Below are 21119 nucleotides of genomic sequence, written 5' to 3' on the forward strand. Positions count from 1 at the left end.
TGTTATGTGAGCGGTCCGGGGGTGGAGTGGTGCATATGTGGTTAAGGGGAGACGTGATCAACATAGGCTACTGTTAAAATGGGTTATTTTACCACAAGTCATGCTATTTTAGCACAGGTCCCATTTCATGCAATGAGACCCTGAGTAGTGATAAAATGGCCCATTTTAATAGCAACCCACGTTGATAACTTTCACCTCTAGCCCTCAGATTCTATATAGCGTGCCTATAGATCCGTGCTGAAATTGGCATGGATTCTATAACAATGCACGCAATTCAATTGGCTTAATAAGCTAATGAGTGCTGATGACAGCACTTAACAATCAATAAAGAGCATTAATTGGCACTGAATAGAATTTAGGTGCACAACTTGCTAAGCGTAATCTGTAACGATGTATGCCAAACTTCTAATGCGCAAGCAAAATGGGGTGTGGTTATGGGCAGGGAAATGGGTGCTTCACGGGTGTTCTGAATTTTTCGCACCTATTTGTAGACTATGGCCTAGGATTTATGCCACATTTTCATTGGTGTAAATGGATGCGCTTAGATTTAGGCACTGAAATTTCAACTAAGCATATTCTATAATCAGCGCCTAAATCTAGGCTCTGATTATAGAATACGCTTAGTCAGTACTGATTTCAGCACTGATTTTTTTTAGGTGCCATATATAGAATTTCCCCCTAAGCAGCGGCATACCGAGGGTGGGGCGGTCTGCCCTTTGTGCACTGTGCAGGTGAGGGGGGGGGGGGGGTGCAGGGAGCAGCCATGCAGCTGTCGGCTCTGCCGGTTCTCTGCTCCCTCTGATTTTACTTCATGTTCCAGGGCAGAGGGAGCGGAGAACCGGTAGAGCCGGCAGCCGCGTGGCTGCTCCCAGCACCCCAGGAGGTAAAAGCAATGCACCCGGGGGGGTGGGGGGGGGTGGTGTTTCAAAGTGATGCACTGGGGGAGGGGGGACGCTGCACCCAGGGGTTGCTTTGAGGTGATGCACCAGGTGGGACAATGCTACACCCGGGAGGAGGGGGAATGCGCAGCGGCGATCCGCCCCAGGTGGCAGCCGACCAAGGAACACCACTGCTCCTAAGTGTCCATATTCAGCACCTAAATGTCTAAGTTAACAGGACAATTTGGACAGCATAAAACACAGTCCTATCTTTATCTGGTCTCACTTAGGGACCTTTTTATTAAGCTGCAACAAAAAATGGCCTTAGCGTGCCTTTGCGTGTCTTTTCCCGTTCGCTAAGGCCACCATAAAATGTCTGATTTACCATTTTTTTTGTATTAATGGTCACACACTAAATGTGAATGCCTCACATATAGGACTGTCTTTTGTAGGTGTAATTTAAATGTTGCTTCGCCACCCTTCCTGTTACTTTCTGAAATGAAAAAAGCACCAAGATATTCCTGGAATTTTCACCCCAATTTTAGTCATTTTCAGGTCAAATTTATATGGGATTAGAACTGACTGTGGCGAGAAGGAGAAAGTCAGCTCTTATCCAGCACTACCATAGCCTTGTTTAAGTCAGGGATCTATGTGAACAATTTGCTTAAGTGTGGATGATCTGTGCAGAGGATTCATAAACAGGGCCATTGGCAAGTGCTTAAGAGACCAGAGCGGTCACAAATCTCTGTCCTCATCTGTTGCCCTCTAAGAGCCAGATGCACTAAGCTTTAACGAGCCAAAAATGAGCCTTTAACGAAGAATTTTCAAATCGTTGCATGCACTAAAGCCCTTTTTCCGACGTTGGTAGCAGCTACCGAAAACGGAATGCAGATGAGCAATTAGTGTAGAAACCCTATTGAAATGACATGCACTAACCTTTTCCGATTTGTTTAACGCAGGAAAACCGAACGAAACGCCGAGAAATCTAACAAAAGGTCTGTACCTCTCGTTAGGGCTGTCCGGCTAAAACCTAATGTAAAAAAAAATGCAGCATTACAAAAAAAAAGTGGGGGCTCATCAAGAGCGTCCTGTATGGACGGCCTTGCCCTCCCCCCCGCCCCGCCCGAGGTCACTGCTGCTCCCGATTCCCTCTGCATTATAAATTAAAAAGCAAAACAAAAATCAGCAGCTCTGGCTGGCCCTCCTCCCTTCCTCTCTACTCTTTCGCCCCACAGCTCTGCCTCCCGACATCGTCCGCCCTGTACCCCGCCCCCTCCAGGGGTCTTTGCTGCCATTCCCCCCTCCACCGGGCCCCCCTCCCTCTTACCGGCCCATGCAGCGCTGTGTGAAGGCTGAAGAACAGCTGATGTCTGTGTGCCCAGTCTTCTTCCTTCGCGTCTCTCTCCTCTGGGGCCCGCCTCCGTCTGACGTACGTAACCAACGTAGGTTACTTACGTTAGACAAGGGCGGGCCCAGGAGCAAAGGAGGACTTCCTTTCCTCTTGGGCCCGCCCTTGACTGACGTAAGAGGGATGGGGGCCCGGTGGAGGGGGGAATGGCGGCGACGACCCCTGGAGGGGGCGGGGTACAGGGCGTACGATGACGGGAGGCGGAGCTGTGGGGTGAAAGAGTAGAGAGGAAGGGAGGGGGCCGGCCGGGGCTGCTGATTTTTGTTTTGCTCTTTAATTTATAATGCAGGGGGAAGCGGGGAGCAGCGGCGACCTCGGCGGGGCAGGGGGGGCAAGGCCGTCCATACAGGACGCTCTTGACGAGCGCCTTTGCCCCCTCCCGATCCTTTCATTTTTTGTTTTTATTTTAGGAGCCACGTGTTTTTTTTGTTTTGACTGTTTGTGGCATGCGCAGAGCAGCCAGCATAACGCTTGGCTGCTCTGCGCATGCTTAAGGAGCCAATTACCGACGGGGATTACGAACGTATGATACATTGTACTTTTCAATACCGCACCGAACATTTCTGAGCTGTTTTTTTTGTGCATTCTTCGTTGTTTCAAATTCGTTAAGCACTTTAGATTTTTTAACGTTTGCTTGATGCATCTCCCATTAAGTCCTCCTACCCTGGAGCTATAAATGTCATGTCAGCAGCAGCCAAAGGGGCCCTTTTACTAAAACACGTGGGCACCTACGCATGTACAGCGCGTGCCAAATTAGAACTACTGCCCGGCTACTGCGTGCCCTGGGTAGTAATTCTAATTATGTCACGTGTCCAAAACGCGTAAGGTCGCAGGCCCAAAATGGATGCACGCTGATTTTTATTTTGCCGCACATCCATTTTCAGCAGAAAAAGGGCCTTTTTTGCAGGCACGCTGAAAAACGAACCTGCGCATGTCCAATACATGTGCCTACACCAACGCAGGTCATTTTTTTGGTGCGCCTTAGTAAAAAAAAGCCCCAAAGTCTATAAAGCATTGATGGAAATCAAGCCACATACACTGTGCTGGTGTTAACTTATCTTCATAACCCCTGCTGACTTAAGGTACAGTTTCAGGTCATTTGTATCCAGGGCTTTTTTTGAGGGGGTACTTGCGGGTACTGAGTATCGGTACCTTTTCCACTGTCTGCTAAAATTGACCCACAGTCCTCATATTTTAATGAAAAAGCTCAGGTTCTACATTCAAATTCTGCCTTGCCATAGATTCTGTGATTGGTTGCAGGGGGCCTGGCTATTGTGGGGTGGGTCCCTCAGTGATCACCCCACCCCTGAAGGGTGGCCTGGCATTTGAGTACCGGCACCTTTGTCATAAGAAAAAATGTACTGTTTGTATCTGTATATATACAGCTAAAAGAAATCCTGCAACAATGCTTAATGTATTATTAGCAGCCTATTGTCCCTCCTGCCAGAGAATCTGCCCTGTCCCCCTCCCCACTTGGCTCTGGTGGGTCAGAGAGCAGATTGTGGGAAAGGAGAAAGAATAAGTGACACCGAATTACAAATATTTGGCTAAGTTGTTTTCCTGTTTAGGAATAAATGCTGCTCCAAAGAACTTTGCATGTGGAGCTGCATCTTTTGTCTTAAGCAAAAACATTCTTCTGCAAAGCTGGACTTCTGCTGTAAATGAAATTAACAGCAGGAACGTATCCTCCCCTTGCACATGGTATGTCAGCTGCGTCCCAGTCTCCAAATTCAAGACCTAGTTGGCTTCTGCTGCGCTTTTTGAAAGTCTCCGTGAGCCCCTTTGCGCTTTTCAATCAACAGCTTATAGGGAAGCTCGATATGAACACAAAGTCAAGAGCTTTAATATTTTAAAATCTATTTTAATTTCTTTGCAGGCCCAGCGTCATCCCTAAAGTGATGCTGGCAATTTGGGTCTCCCTAAGAGATTATGAGGGGAATTTGTGAAAGTATGTCTAACTCAGATGACCATGTTTCATGCATTTTAGAACAGAATCTGCTAACATACATGAGGCACAGACATCCAAGCGCTGGCTACGTCCAGCATGAGCGTCCATTTTACAAATGGTGACATCTAAACTATGAATGGAGCAAACAAGGACCATGGGCGTGCCGTGTGACAGCAGAGGAACAACCATATTATAAAATGGACACACAGCTGTCCAGGGTAGGGAGCCAGAGGTTTCTAGGTCAAGTCCCACTGCAGCCTTTTCTACGTCCACGCGTCCATTTTGGGTCTGAGACCTTACCACCAGCCATAGACCTAGCGGTAAAGAATCTGGGCAGTAATGACCTACGTTTGTCAAATGCCACTTGGCGCGTGCCCGTTATGCGTGCCAGAAAATAAAAAAAATATTTTTCAGACGCGCGTAGCAGATACGCGCCAAAATTGAAATGACCGCAAGGGCCACACGGTAACCGGGTGGTAAGTCCAATTTGGGACGTGTTTGGCGCATGTAGGCGCCTACGCAGCTTAGTAAAAGGGTTCCTTAGACTGTGAGCCCTCTAAGGAGAGTACTTGCATATAATGTGCACAGCACTGCATTCATCTAGTAGCACTATAGAAATGATTAGTAGTAGTAATTTAACCAGTTAAAACAGGCCACATAGCAGGCCTATATTTAACCACTTGTTAGCACTGAATATCAGCTTAGCTGGTTAACATTTTAGCGGTAAAAAAAACCTCTGGATACTCAATGCCGGCAGTGGAAAGCACAAACAATGCCCCCCGGTGGCTGAATATCAGGCCTGCAGTGCCTAAGTTCTATAGCGCTAACATGAGAGGGGCAGGGGTGGGCAAGGGTATGTCAGCCACTTATGCGCTAACCCTCCGATATTCAGTTGGCGTTGGGCTGCATGGTGACTGCCCGACCCTGGCGCTCAAACTGGATATTCAATGCCGGCCCATATCTGGCGACCAGCATTATTTATTTATTTGTTACATTTGTATCCCACATTTTCCCACCTATTTGTAGGCTCAATGCGGCTTACATAGTACCGGAGAGGCCTTTGCAGACTCCGGTGTGAACAAACACAATGTGATGTTGTGGTAAGATAAAGTTCATGTGGCACAACCACATTAGGGCATCGTCTAATGGAAGATTTGTGTTATGTCCATTACGTTCTTTAGTTTGGTTGTGTTGCAGAGATTAGGCATTTAAGTTGGATCGGTAGGGTATGCCTTGTTAAACAGGTTGGTTTTTAGTGATTTCCGGAAGTTTAGGTGGTCGTACATAGATTTCAAGGTTTTTGGTAATGCGTTCCACAGTTGTGTGCTTATGTAGGAAAAACTGGATGCCTAGGTTGATTTGTATTTGAGTCCTTTGCAGCTTGGGTAGTGCAGATTTAGGTACGTTCGTGTTGATTCAGATGTGTTTCTAGTTGGTAGGTCGATCAAGTCTGTCATGTATCCCGGGGCTTCTCCGTAGATGATTTTGTGAACCAGGGTGCAGATTTTGAAAGCAATGCGTTCTTTGATTGGGAGCCAATGCAGTTTTTCGCGGAGGGGTTTTGCACTTTCAAATCGTGTTTTTCCGAAGATAAGCCTAGCTGAATATCCAGGTTCACGTTTGACTGTAGAATGAAGGAAAAAAGAGCAGATCAGTGATAAATGTACCCACACTTTATTAGTCAATCCACATATAAAAACAATGCCCGACACAGGCCGTGTTTCGCCCAGCAGGGCTGCGTCAGGGGCTACTCAGTGATCTTCTCTATTACGCCTTTATGGCGTGGTCATCATACATATCCCAACAATCATAATCAAATTTCACTTCATCAAGTTCTAAAAAAACAGCACAGCTCTCATGTACATGTGGCTTATGGTTGAATTCCACTCTTAGTCTTCCATTCATGCATTACAATACTGACTGTGGCAGCTTAACTAATTAACCCTCTGTTTACTAAGCTGCGCTAGCAGCTGGTTGTGCGCTAATGCCAACACTGCTCATTCACTTTGAATGGGTGGTGTCGCCGTTGCCATGCAGCAGCTGCTAGTGCGGTTTAGTAAACAGGAGGGTAAGTTGCACGCACAAATCCAGAATATGACTGGATTTGCATACACAACTTAAGTTGGACTATATAGAATCTGGGGTAAGCGGTTAAAGATAGGCCTGTTGTTTATGTGCTCTGTGGCATTGGGGTCCCTAAAAGAAGGTGCCCACTTATAAAATCCCCGCTTAAAGTTTTTTAAAAATATTTTTTAATTTTAAATTTTTATTAAATTTTCCAAAATAAGAATTGCAATATCTACTTATCTCCGTTCACAATGCTAAAGGACAGGAAACGAGGGGAAAAAGAGTACGGAGACCAAGAAAGGAAATTTTAAAAAGCTGACCATTATAGCATAATCATGCAGTAACCCGTATTTCTTCCTTTGCAGAAATGAAATCCAAAAGCTGGTTAGTCTCAAAAAGCAAATATTTCTTAGACTCAACATTAACCATACATTGACAAGGAAAATGTAAAACAAAGGTCATGCCCAGTGCAACAGCTCTGGGCCTCAGGAAACCCCGGTGCCTACTCTGCGTTTCTTTAGGCAGATCAGGAAATACATGAATTTTAGAGCCTAAAAACAGCTGATCCATTTCATGAAAATATATCTGCAGGATCGAGCACAAACATCACCAATAGAGCAGTTCTAGAAGTTACAACTTCAAGAGATGACTCCCAGAACTCTGTCAAATTAAACTTACTAGCTCCTCCTCATTGGTCCCCTTTGTGTTTTCTCTGGATATTCGTTAAAAGATATTGCGCTTCAACCAAAGGTGGTAAGGCTTCCATTGGTGCCTTGAGTACATCCCAAAAAACTTATTAACCACCTCAGTAGGTATAATTAGAGGTGATTTAGGGAAGTTCAAAAACCTTTTCTTCCTTAACTGATTTCCGTGTACTCCATTTTTTAATGGGAGAACAAATTATCCTTGTTGCATTGCAGAGACTTTAGCCTCCAATGAGGCTAATCTATTGGCACGCTGATCGAAAGTCTGTGCTTCCCCCCCCCCCCCCCCCCCCCACAGTTCCAAATAATGAACTGATATGAGGGGAAAAAGTCTCAGTCACTTTAATGAAGGATGAATTTAGGGCCTATATGGCCTCCCAAATGGAATCCATTATGACAGCTGATGGTCTAACCATTTCTTGCAGTTCCACCTCAGGCTGTTGCAAAACCCATAGTTGATAAATGGGTTGATAAGATCTTCCTTCAAAACCACTAGGGTACTCTCTGGTGTCAATTTTACCAGTGGGGTGCCCTCTAATTCAGGGGCTGGAGACAAGATCTGTAAGCCATGAACCATTCTTGCAGCAGGGCCCGATGGCTGCTGGGACATTGTCCATTCAATGGGGCTCAACGAGACACTATTGCTGCTACTGTCAACGCTAACCTGCACTGGCTGACTCAACGTTGAGGCTGGGAGAGAAACCACCAGGGGCGTAGCTATGGGGGGCCACGGGGGCCTGGGCCCCCACAAATTTCATACGGGCCCCTGGTTTGGCTGGCAGGGATCCCCAACTCCTTAAGCCAAAGCCTTCTTCAGCACGGTCTCCGGTGCAGCCGCGTTCACTGCCTGCTCCCTGCTCTTCTTTCTGAGCGTCAGCGTGCAGAGGAGGAACAAGAAGAAAGAAGAGCAGGGGGCAGGCAGTGAACATGGCTGCGCCGGAGACCGTGCTGAAGAAGGCTTCGGCTTAAGGAGTTGGGGACCCCCACCAGCAAAGGTATTTGTTTGTGAGGGGCGGGGCGAGGCGAGGTGAAACGGTGGGGGGGAGGTAAGGTGGCGAGGCGTGGCAGTGGAGGGGGTGGTACTCAAAATGTGTCCCCAACCTTGGGCTCTGGCCCCCTCCCACCTTGAGGTCTGGCTACGCCCCTGGAAACCACAGCCCTACAGCCGCTCAAAATCCCACGGCATTGTTTGTCGAAACTGGGGGAGGGGGGGGGTGCTATTAGTGCAGAGGGCATCACAGGCTCCTTCTCTTTCCCCATTCCAGAGAAGAAGGGCTCCACAAAACGCCAAAAGTAAAGCTGGTAAGAGCAGAGCAGTCACAGATGAGCTTCACACAAATGCCATTCTTGGTTTCCTCCACCTTAAAGTTTTCTAAACTAGAATACTGATGAAATCTGAGTGAAAGGAAGCTCTTTTTTTTTTTTTTTAACAGATTCCTTTCAGCCTTTACACCTGCACTGTGCTTTACCTGCTTTAATGCTCTAGACTTGTTCTGAAATAGTTAGGAAAGGGTCTTTGGTGGGTCCAAAATCTATTCAAACATAAAAAGCTAATGAGCAAAATTTAAGGAGAAGGCCTAATTGGTTTTTACTATGCCAACTTGGGCCAAAATTAAATCTGTTCCAGTGCTGTGTGATCTGAGTCCCAGTGAAAAAGTCAGCCAGCAGTTAGTATTAAATACCTTGAAAGGATTTTCCATTAAAACTGTGCATCACTTGGATATTTTTGTGCTGGATCTTACAGTGAAATAAGAGATGCATAGGACTGATATTGTTTGAATAGCAGCTGAAAACCTTCTGCCATGGTTTTTTTTTTTTTTTGTTACATTTGTACCCTGCGCTTTCCCACTCATGGCAGGCTCAATGCAGCTTACATGGGGCAATGGAGGGTTAAGTGACTTGCCCACAGTCACAAGGAGCTGCCTGTGCCGGGAAACAAACTCAGTTCCTCAGTTCCCCAGGACCAAAGTCCACCACCCTAACCACTAGGCCACTCCTCCACTGTTGCTACTATTTGAGATTCTACATGGAATGTTGCTATTCCACTAGCAACATTCCATGTAGAAGTCGGCCCTTGCAGATCACCAATGTGGCCGCGCAGGCTTCTGCTTCTGTGTACGTACGTGCAGGACGTCAGACTCACAGAAACAGAAGCCTGCGCAGCCTTCTACATGGAATGTTGCTAGTGGAATAGCAACATTCCATGTAGAATCTCCAATAGTAGCAACATTCCATGTAGAATCTCCAATAGTATCTATTTTATTTTTGTTACATTTGTACCCCACGCTTTTCCACTCATGGCAGGCTCAATGCGGCTTACATGGGGCAATGGAGGGTTAAGTGACTTGCCCAGAGTCACAAGGAGCTGCCTGTGCCTGAATTGTGATTGCTGCCCAACATCTACAGTCACTACTTGTGATTTAACCAACCAATCACACTTAGGGGTCCTTTTACTAAGGTGCACTGAAAAATGGCCTGCAGTAGTGTAGACGTGTGTTTTGACCAATTTAAATTTAACCGGCCAAGCCGTTATTCACTGCTGGATGGTTAAGTTTAAACCAGTCGAAGATACACTTGCTATTTTGACAGCCAAATTTGGCCGCCAAACTCAGCCGGCAATGCACTGAATATCGGGAGACAGCCAGTTATATCGCGCAATATAACCGGTTATCCGTTAGGCGGTCTCCAGCAATATTCAGCAGGAGATAGGCGGCTACCTCCCACTGAATCTTGCCAGGAAGCCAGCTAAGTGCAATTCGTGGTCAGTTAAATGGTTTTAAATATCGGCCGGAAAGTGAAGGTATGTACGCACTTCTCTTTGAAAGTCTGTGGGATTCTTCGTAGCGAAAAGTGTGCATGATTTTTTCATTAATGTGGGCCCCTAGGCCATTATACAACAATCCCTTAAGAAAACATATCGGAATGCTTTATTTATATACAGCCACACATACCAGGATTTACTAGAGATGGACAGGAGGCTTGAACACTGTGCTGTGTTGTAAGAGAACAAGGGGGAATGAGGAAACACTCTTGTTGTACTTGCATAATGTTCTGGGACCACAGCCACACACACACACACACACACACACACACGTTATGCTTTTCAATTAAAACAAATTAACCCATTTCGCTGCATGCCTAGCTGTTTTATTTAAGATTTCCGTGATTCTTGACATATGGAAAAAAGGTTGAATTAACACCCGTCTGAAACTGCTAAGCAGTAGCATAAGTGAGTCTTAAGCTAACACTATATCATCCTGTAATGTTATTAAATACTGTGTGAGGTCATGAAGCACTGCTAGCGTTAAGGAAGCCAAGACATTAGTTAAGAGCCTCTGGGGGTACCGATTATGCATCAATGCCCAGTCCCATGATGATACTCAATCAATCCCAAACATTGGGTTTTCTCCTCTTTTTTTGGTAAAGTAACTTAATCCAGCTAGCCTTCCAAGCTTTGCGCTGGAGGAGAATGTTTGTGAGTAACTTTCACACAAAATTACTCGTTTCATCTAGCCAAATCAAAAGTCAGCTAATTAACATCTTTTTTAGATTTAATTATAATTCAACAACAGCATGTCTGCTTTTTCCAACCAGGCCTGTGGCTTACATGGCCTGTCAGGCACCCCATGTTGCAAAGGCAGGATGCTCAGCTGTTTCTGAAGGCTGTGCTATGATCCAGGCAAAACTGAGTCTTCAGGGCCTGGAAGGTCTCAGGGCCAAGAGTAACAATAAATAACCCGGTCCCAATCAGGCTGCAAGTAGCAAGATCCTTTTCTTTCCAAGCTCAGCCGGGGCCTTTTCCTTTTTGTCTGAAAAAAAGTCAAACTGTCCAGAGGTGCATTAAATATAATCATTTTATATTTCTGTAGCAGAAGGATACATTGCAAAATGTGTATAAATGAAAGCAGCTCAATAGTGGTGCTGACTCGATGGTCAGTTAATAAGAAAAGTATCACATAGAGAATATTTTAGCTTTTACAATAATTTATGCATGATCTGTTCTAGCCGCTGTATGCCACGGATATTCACATTCTGCATAATCAATATAATATTTTGTGTTGTTTTTCTATGTGCTTTGAGCCTTGGAAATACATATTTAAATAAATATAGGTTCAAGTCAGAGGCTAAAATCTGCAGGATACTGTTTTCCCCAGGATTCTATATAACGTGGCATAAGTTATGTGCACACTTAAAGAACAGAGTTTTTGTTTTGTATTTGTCTATAGAACTCAAGATGGAGATAAAAATATTTTAAATATATAACAAAATCAAATCTTGCATTTAAGCTACCTCTTAAGATTTGACTTGCAGAAACATTTGGGGACAGTTAGTGTGTTGGAAAGCTGTGGCCAGTGCACCTGCCTTACGTTGATGCGTCTAATTCATATTTGTTACTTAATGGTTTGACCAATAAAAATGCAGAAGAATCTTGTAGAAGAGTATTAGTAATAGTATAATTAACAACCCAACCCCATGTTCTTACTGTACACCGCCTAAATAAATAATAACAAGCCAATCAGTGCCGATGATTGCCACTTAACAAGCAATTATTGACACTAATTGGCATTAATTAGAATTGACACGCAGAACTGTCTAAGCGTATTCTATAACATGATGTACTTAAATTCTAAGTTGCATAGTTGAAAAGGGGGCATGGCAATGGGCATGGAATGGGCAGGTCATGGGACCGGCGTAGGCAGCAATAATGGATCACTGCAGGTGTCAGGGATGTCTGTAAGGTACACCGGGGAGAGGGGGGGTTCAGCGACAAGCAGGCAGGTGCCGAGATGCCACGGAGGAGGAAAGATGTTGATGAAGTGGAGGAGTGGCCTAGTGGTTAGAGCACCGGTCTTGTAATCCAGAGGTGGCCGGGTCAAATCCCACTGCTGCTCCTGGTGATCTTGGGCAAGTCACTTAACCCTCCATTGCCTCAGGTACAAACTGATTGTGAACCCTCCTGGGACAGAGAAATATCCAGTGTACCTGAATGTAACTCACCTTGAGCTACTACTGAAAAAAGTGTGAGCAAAATCTAAATAAATATTTGAGATTCTAGCTGGAATGTTGCTACTATTGAGATTCTGTTGCTACTATTTGAGATTCTACATGGAATGTTGCTATTCCACTAGCAACATTCCATGTATATGCCCTTGCAGATCAGCAACGCAGCCGCGCAGGCTTCTGTTTCTGTGAGTCTGACGTGCAGGACGTCAGACTCACAGAAACAGAAGCCTGCGCGGCCACATTGCTGATCTGCAAGGGCAGGCTTCTACATGGGATGTTGCTAGTGGAGGAGTAGCCTAGTGGTTTGTGCAGTGGAACATCGAACGTTGCTACTATTTGAGATTCCGTTGCTACTATGTGAGATTCTACATGGAATGTTGCTATCATTGGTGATTCTAGATGGAATGTTGCCGAGTGGAGGAGTGGCCTAGTGGTTAGAGCACCAGTCTTGCAATCCAGAGGTGGCCAGTTCAAATCCCACTGCTGCTTGTGATCTTGAGCAAGTCACTTAACCCTCCATTGTCTCAGGTACAAACTGATTGTGAACCCTCCTGGGACAGAGAAATATCCAGAGTACCTGAATGTAACTCACCTTGAGCTACTACTGAAAAAGGTGTGAGCAAAATTTTAAATAAATAAAGTAGGTGAAAAAACCCTATGTGATTTTGGATCTCCAGTGGCAGGGGGAGGTGTGGCATGGTGAGGATGGGCCCATCCAAAATACTGGGTCTAGTTATACCACTGATCTGAGCAGTGCCCAAAAGGGTGAAAATTCCAGGGTACACAGCTAGAGATTGATTTCTTTCTCAATATTCACCACAAGCTCTTTGCTGTGGTTTTTGTATTCTGAGTAGGAGAGCAGGACCTTCTCATGTTTCTTTGTGTAATCCCTTAGTGGCCTCTCCAAGAACCTGATTCCAGATGCTTCAGTCAGTTTGCCTTCTACAGTGCAGTCTCTAAAGGTAAACCTTTTCCTCTTCAGGGAGTGTTTGTGGCAAAACATCCATGAGGCTATGCCTCCCCAAGCACTTCATATGTTTCACAGCTCTACAGAAATAGATAAATACTTGGTATATTTTCTATGAGCTTTCATGGCTTCATTTCCTTCTAGATTTGGAACACCAATGAACCACAGGTTTTTGCCAGTTTGTCTATGTAACATCATGGTTGGTTTAGTCTAAAATGAATGACATGCTATGCTATGCTACTCTGTTCTTATATTCTGCTAAGTTCCATTAAGATTCTACCCCCCACACACACCCCTGTTTACTAAGCCACACTAGTGCCTGCTGTGTGCTAATGCCAACACAGCTGACTGTGATAATTGCCAATTAATGCTCATTATTGCGTGTTTAGTGCTGTTAAAAACACTGATTACCTTGTTATGCCAATTAAGCTACGCTCGTATCTCCGTGCTGAATCTAGGTGCCATACATAGAATCCAGAGGAAAGTGACTTATATACAACACAGGCTAGCTTATATTTAGGGCCCTGTTTGCTGTGCTAGTGTTTTTAGCATGCACTAAAATTAGCGTGTATTAATGCTAGAGTCGTCCATAGGTTCAGATGGGCGACTTAGCGTTTAGCATATGCTAATCATTAGCGCGCACTAAAAATGTTAGCATGCCCTTAGCACAGCTTAGTTAACAGGGCCCTTAATCTTTGAAGTGACCCTAAGTCCTCTCATATTCACCAAATCCAAATATCAATCTTGCTGCCGTATTTTGCAAAAATTGCAGTTTCTTACCAAATTTACATGAAAGACCTCCATGTAATGAATTGCAGTAGTCTAAATACGTTCACAATTCACAAGTATAATTCTCTCACAAATAACTCACTTACTGAGGATAAGGCTTCAGATGCTCAGCTGTAGCATATATTACTTTAGCTTGAACCGAGACGCTCAGCCGTCACTTCAAAAGATATTTTTCTTATATAAGTGAAAACAACTGGCGACTATCCTCACAAGCCCAAAACCTCCAGTGTGCGCCATTTCTGGTTTAGCTGAATTTTTTACAAAAATATATCACTAGGGGTTACCGCCAGGGTAGCGCAGGAGCCCTTACCGCCACCTCAATGGGGTAAGTGCTTCCCCCTTCTTCCATATGGCCTCGTGGTAAGTGCAAGGTTACTGCATGGCCATGTGTTTTTCGGTATTTTTACCCACTGAGGTAAAAAGGGCCCTGGCGCATGACAAAAACAGCTGCCGCCGCTACCGCAGAACCTGTTTTACCGCAGCTTGGTGAAAGAGCCCCTAAATTTTGAGGCCTAGATTTATAATCCTAAGTGAAGTGCTGTGTGCTGTAAATCACTGCTAAGTTCTTTCCATTGGAGCTGCCCACGTTTTAGGAACCTAGTGAAACTAGGGGCCAGATATTCAAAGGATTTATGCTTCAAATTTTGAGAGTTATGCTCATGAATTGGCCTCTTTGAAAATTTACTGAAAATTTCACCGGCTTCCGAACGGTGATGAAGACACAGCCCATTCAAAGTAAATGGGCTGTATCGGCATTATTTATTTATTAATTTATTTATTTATTAGGATTTATTTACTGCCTTTTTGAAGGAATTCACTCAAGGCGGTGTACAGTAAGAATGGCTTTGTAAACAGGGGGGGTATAGACTTTTATATTTAAATCTCTTTATTGTCGTTGAAACACTTGCAAAGGACAACATAACTCAGAAAAGAAGTGCAGAGTTTTAAAAGAATACAACAGTGCGGTCTGTTGAGGGCTTTTTCAGTGAGGTCTTTTGTGAGAACAAAGATTTTGTGTGGTAGCGAGAAAATACAGTTCTGGACTTGACGTGTTACGAGCTTTCATTTGAATTAGCCATTGTCTTTATAAAACGGTTTCTTATTCATGCCAACAGTTACTTAATAGAAGCTCCACAGTTACAGTATAACCGTGGAGAGCCCAGAGGCTTTGTTCTCAGAAAGTAATTGTTCTTGTAAGGGATATTAAATTTCCTGGGATCCCATACAGGTAGTAAAACCGGAGTTCAGGAACTGAATTACAGGACTGACAGTAAACTCTGTGGGATTCTGGTTAAGCCCTTCCCAGAACTCACTAATTGAAAAATAACTTTAGCATGACAGCAACATGGTATACAAACTCTGAAGTACTTTCTGATAACCACAGTCTCCATAGAAATGCGATGCCATTTTTTTAAAATTAATATGCAGACAGTAAAAACAAGTTGGCTTGAAAATTTTATGGGATTTTGGAATTGCTAAGGGTGATTGCTCCATTAATAAACTGATGAAAAGCTCATTTACTGAACTGTGTTAATGCAAGTACTGCTGTTTTAACAAGGATTAAAGGACTGTGTTATCATTTCATAGCTGCTAAAGCAGGGGCGTATCTGCGTGGGGCCACAGGGGCCTGGGCCCCCGCAGATTTCGCCCTGGCCCCCCTCCCGCCGCCAACCCGCCCCCGCTAATGTTGTTTACCTTTGCTGGCGGGGGACCCCAACCCCCGCCAGCCGAGGTCCGCTTCCGCCTGCTTTTAAAAATAATTCTTCAGCTGGCGGGGGACCCCAACCCCCGCCAGCCGCCGAGGTCTTCAAAGTTCTTGTTCGTCATCCTCCGTGGCCATGCTGTACCCTGTTGATTCGGAGTCTGTCTGATGTCGCACCACGTTGTACGCGCGTACAACGTGGTGCGACGTCAGACAGACTCCGAATCAGCAGCGTACAGCATGGCCACGGAGGAGGACGACGAACAAGAACTTTGAAGACCTCGGCGGCTGGCGGGGGTTGGGGTCCCCGCCAGCAAAGGTAAACAACGTCAGCGGGGGAGGGTTGGCGGCGGGAGAGGAGGTGGAGAGAGTCGTTGGTGGCGGGGGGGCTCTGGCAATGGCGGGGGGGGAGTCTTTGGTGTCAGGGGGGCTCTGGCAATGGCGGGGGGGGGGGTCGGTGGTGCCGGGGGGGGGGGGGGGGGGGGCGCTAAATGTGCCCCCTCCCTCTGGCCCTGGCCCCCCCTACTGCCAGAGTCCAGATACGCCCAGTGTTTCTATGTGGTTATGTGTTCACATTTTTTTCATTAAATTAGAAATGCTGTTAATATAAAATACTGCTAGTTCATTTTTTTTTTGGGTGGGGGGGTGTCTTTTACAAAAGCTTAGCACGAGTTATCTGCAGCAGGGCCCATTTTATTCCTATGGGCCTTTCTACAGATTACTACTACTACTACTTATCATTTCTAAAGCGCTACTAGACGTACGCAGCGCTGTACACTTGAACGTGAAGAGACAGTCCCTGTTCCACAGAGCTTACAATCTAATCAGGACAGACAGGGCAAATAAGGGAAAAGAAAAGGACAAAGAGTAGCAAGATTCCGGAATCCCACTGTAGCAACATTCTGTGCAGAATCCCAATGAGCAGCAAGATTCCGGAATTCCAAAGACTACTACTACTACTTATCATTTCTAAAGCGCTACTAGACGTACGCAGCGCTGTACACTCGAACATGAAGAGACAGTCCCTGCTCGACAGAGCTTCTAATCTAATTAGGACAGACAAATAGGACAAACAAGAGATAAGGGAATATTAAGGTGAGGATGATAATAAGGGTTCTGAACAAGTGAATAAGGGTTAGGAATTAAAAGCAGCATCAAAAAGGTGGGCTTTTAGCTTAGATTTGAAGACGGCCAGAGATGGAGCTTGACGTACTGGCTCAGGAAGTCTATTCCAGGCATATGGTGCAGCAAGATAAAAGGAATGGAGTCTGGAGTTAGCGGTGGAGGAGAAGGGTGCAGATAAGAGAGATTTACCCAGTGAACGGAGTTTCCGGGGAAGAGTGTAGGGAGAGATGAGAGTGGAGAGGTACTGAGGAGCTGCAGAATGAATGCACTTATAGGTCAATAAGAGGAGTTTGAACTGTATGCGGAAACGGATAGGAAGCCAGTGAAGTGACTTGAGGAGAGGGCTAATATGAGCATAACGACACTGGCGGAATATTAGTCGTGCAGTACAATTTTGAACAGATTGAAGAGGAGAGAGATGGCTAAGTGGGAGACCTGTGAGAAGCAATTTGCAATAGTCTAAGCGAGAGGTGATAGGAGTGTGGATGAGGTTCTGGTAGTGTGCTCAGAAAGGAAAGGGCAAATTTTGGTGATATTATAGAGAAAGAAATGACAGGTTTTAGCAGTCTGCTGAATATGTGCAGAGAACGAGAGGGAGGAGTCAAAGATTACCCCAAGGTTACGAGCTGATGAGACAGGAAGGATGAGAGTGTTATCCACAGAACTAGAGAATGGGGGAAGAGGAGAGGTTGGTTTAGGGGGAAAGATAAGAAGCTAAGCTTTAGTAAAAGACCCCCTCAATTTTAATACAAAAATCCATGTCAATTCCTTCATTAAGGTAAATGTTCACTAGATCTCTAAAAAATTGTTTTTGTGTTAAATCTGCTTGGAAATTGGGCATCTAACTTTAGGCACTCAAACGGAAGTTAGGTGCTCAAACGGGGGTAAATGGCAGTTAGGCGTCTTAAGCGCTATTCTATATGGTGTCCTTTTACTAAGCCGCGGCAAAAAAGTGGCCTGCGGTAGTGTGGGTGCATGTTTTTTGGTGTGTGCCAGGCCAGTTTTTACCACATCTGGGAAACAGGGCTTTGTTTCAATGGGCCGGGAAAACGGCCTGTGGTAAAATTGAAACTAACACGTGCCAACTTATGGCCTGAGCCCTTAATGCCACCAACTGATCTAGCGATAAGGGCTCACATGCTACATGCGTGGTAATCGATTGGTGCGCACCAACTGCTGATTGACACCGGAAATGTCACACATGGTAGGAGATAAAAATAATAGCTTTGTGGTAGTCTTGTTTTGGCACATGCTGCGCACGTGTAGAACCTACCACGCCTTTAAGTTAGCACCTAAGTGCTTGAGGGGCCTTTTTACTAAGCAGCGGTACAGATACCGCTTGGGTAGTGCGTGACAAATTGACAATACCGCCAGACTGGTGCAGGCGCCCAGAGGTCATTTCAAAGTTGGCGTGTGCTGTTTCCCATGGTAGAAAACATTTTTATTTCTACCGTGGGAAGTGTTCCCGGCGGTAATCAGCAGCGTGGTCACATTGGCGTATGCTACATGATTACCGCCCGAGAAGTGTGTGAGTTCTTATCACTAGGTCAATGGGTGGCAGTAAGGGCTGAGGCAGTAAATATCTGAACGCTACTTTTAATTTTAGCGCACGGCCGTTTACCGCACCATTAAAACAAGTCCTTTTCCCCAGCTGCGATAAAAAATAGCCCAGCGCTTCCAATTTCACGAATCCAGACTACTGAAGACCACTTTTTATTGTAGCTTAGTAAAAGGGCCCTTTAGCGCATAACTGTTAAAGGGACATGCATATGGGCGGGGCATAGGTGGGGTATGGGTGTGTCATAAACAGGCAACAAACATAGAATATTGTAAGGTGTATGCCTGTCAACATTTAGGTGCTAATATTTACATGGTGTAAGTGTTGGTGCCTAAATACTACATAAGCACATAAGCACCGCCATACTGGGAAAAGACCAAGGGCCCATCAAGCCCAGCATCCTGACTCCGGCAGCGGCCAATCCAAGCTTCAAGAACCCGGCAACCCCCCAAAATATATATATATATATTTAATAATATTCAATGGACTTTTCCTTCAGGAATCTGTCCAACCCCCCTTAAACTCCGTAAGGTCAGCTGCTGTCACTACATTCTCCAGCAACGAGTTCCAGAGTCCAACTACACGCTGAGTAAAGAAAAACTTTCTCCTATTTGTTTTAAATCTACCATATTCTAGCTTCATCTTGTGTCCCCTGGTTCTATTGTTGTTTGAAAGTGTAAGCAAACACTTCACATCTGTCCGCTCTACTCCGCTCATTATCTTGTAGACTTCTATCATATCACCCCTCAGCCGCCTTTTCTCCAAGCTAAAGAGCCCTAACCGTCTTAGCCTTTCCTCATAGGCTGTATTCTATAACAGAATCTGGGCATCCAGATGCCCTTATAGATACTATTTTATTGCACAGATTTGGGGTGCCTAATTTTTAGCACCCTTTATAGAATTGCCCCCTATCCCCCTAATTCTGTAAAAGTTGCCAAAAATTGCATGTGCAAATTTAGGCATGTGTCCAATTTGCCTGCACAATTTAATTAAATAACAAGCTAATTAGCGCCAATAATTGGCTTTTTAACAAGGAATTAATGGCATTAATTAAATTAAATTTAGGCACGGGATCTGTGTCTAAAAGTTTTCATGAAATTTGAAAAAGGGGTCATGGGCACCATGATGGTATTCCTAAAATGAGCGCGTGTTGATATAAAATAACGGAGATACACACCTAATGTAGGCATGTACATTTGCACCAAGTTTCAGTTGGTGCAAATGGATGCGCCTACATTTAGGCGCAATTCGCAGGCATAAACGCTATTCTATAAACAAGTGCCAGCTTTCTATTTTTTGTCATCGGCACTATGGAACTCATTGCCGCAGCCAATAAGACTGGAAAAGTCTTATCCTCTTTTCCACACTGCTCTAAAGACACATTTTGTTTTTCAATTAGCATTTGGTCCCTAATAAGAACTTGATTGTTGGCTCTAAACCTGCAACTGGAATTGCAACTGCATTACCTGTCTGATTTGATGTGTTTGATTTATGGATGTTAGGATGCTGTTTAATGCTTCTCTTGAATGAAAGGTATTTTAGTTTTTCTTTCCTTAAAGTTCTTTTAGTAATTGTTGTCATTTTATATTATAATTTCTATGAATCGTTTTGATTTGCTGCGCAATAAGTTGCAGTATAGTAAAATAATAAACGATAAATGATAATAGCTCTTTTTTCATTGCTGATTTTTTTCGGCCCAGTATATAGAATCTAGCCCTATACGTGTTCACGTCTACTTTATTTTATTTTATTTTTTAAATATTTTTATTGAATTTTCAATAATACATCAATCAGAAAAAAAAAACAAAAAACAAAAAAATAAAAATAAAAACAACATGTACTTTACTACAATACAATGGTATACATTAAGCTGAGCACAAACATTGGTCAGTAGCTAAGACATAGATAATAGAAAGAGATCCAAAGTTTTCCACTTCTGAGGACCATTAGTAGGTCCAGGTATAAAGTGTATTGACAGTTGCTCATATTTTTTGTACAAGACCCAATTCCACCAAAGAATAACATTAACTGGTGAATTATCCTTCCAGTGGGATATTCTTAATTTCAACACAATAGAGACTAAGAAATCGAACAATTGTTTATCGCTCTCTGAAAATAGAAATGGGGTGCAAGTGGACTTCCAGATTACATACTTTGGTAGAAAAGGCACTTGAAACCCAAAAATCCTCTGTAAAATCCTTTATAAAATTTCATTCATACGTCATGACTCTGCTCCAGATCTGCCCACACACAGTACCTGTATAAATATGTGACCTCTTGTCAGCACACTGTGATAAATTCACATCCAGGATAGTTGGGTTAAGGCAGTGTCAGTTTGAAATACAAGTCCCAGAAGAGAAAGAGAGAAGCAGAAAGAGAGAAGCAGTTGCAGGCTGAAAACCCTTGGGTAAGAGAGGTCCCTAAAGTACTAAAGCAGGCTGAAATCCCTTGGGTGTGAGGAAGTCCCAAAAGTATTTGCAGGCTGAAACCCCTTGAGTAAGAGAGGTCCCTAAAGTATTGAATTTACCAGTAAAGCGGATGCAGGGTGAAATCCCTTGGGTATGAGGAGTCCCTAAAGTATTGAACTCTCCTGAAGGTAAAGAGAGTAGAAGGTAGAAGGTGCTGCTTTGTGATTTAACTGTGATGATGAATTGAAATAACTGCTTCTATTTGGAATTGAACTACTGTTTATTGTGCACTGGATAAAGAGCCCAGACTGGAGCTGACTGTGAGCCTGTATTGAATCCTGGTATGTGCTGCTTAAAGGGGACTATTTGCCACACACTTTCAGGTGGCTTATATGTGCTTAAGATTGAAGGTGAATGCTGCTGTTGGAACTGTGTATCAGGTCTACTAGAAACCTACATGGAATAAAGTCTTTAAGATTGAAGTTGCGGGTGGACATTTATTTCTTGACTGTACCAGGAGCCTGTGGCAGGAGGAGATTGTTCTATCCTTGGCTGCACTTA

This window comes from Microcaecilia unicolor, chromosome 6, assembly GCF_901765095.1.
Source record: "Microcaecilia unicolor chromosome 6, aMicUni1.1, whole genome shotgun sequence".
In the NCBI taxonomy this organism is placed as follows: Eukaryota; Metazoa; Chordata; class Amphibia; order Gymnophiona; family Siphonopidae; genus Microcaecilia; species Microcaecilia unicolor.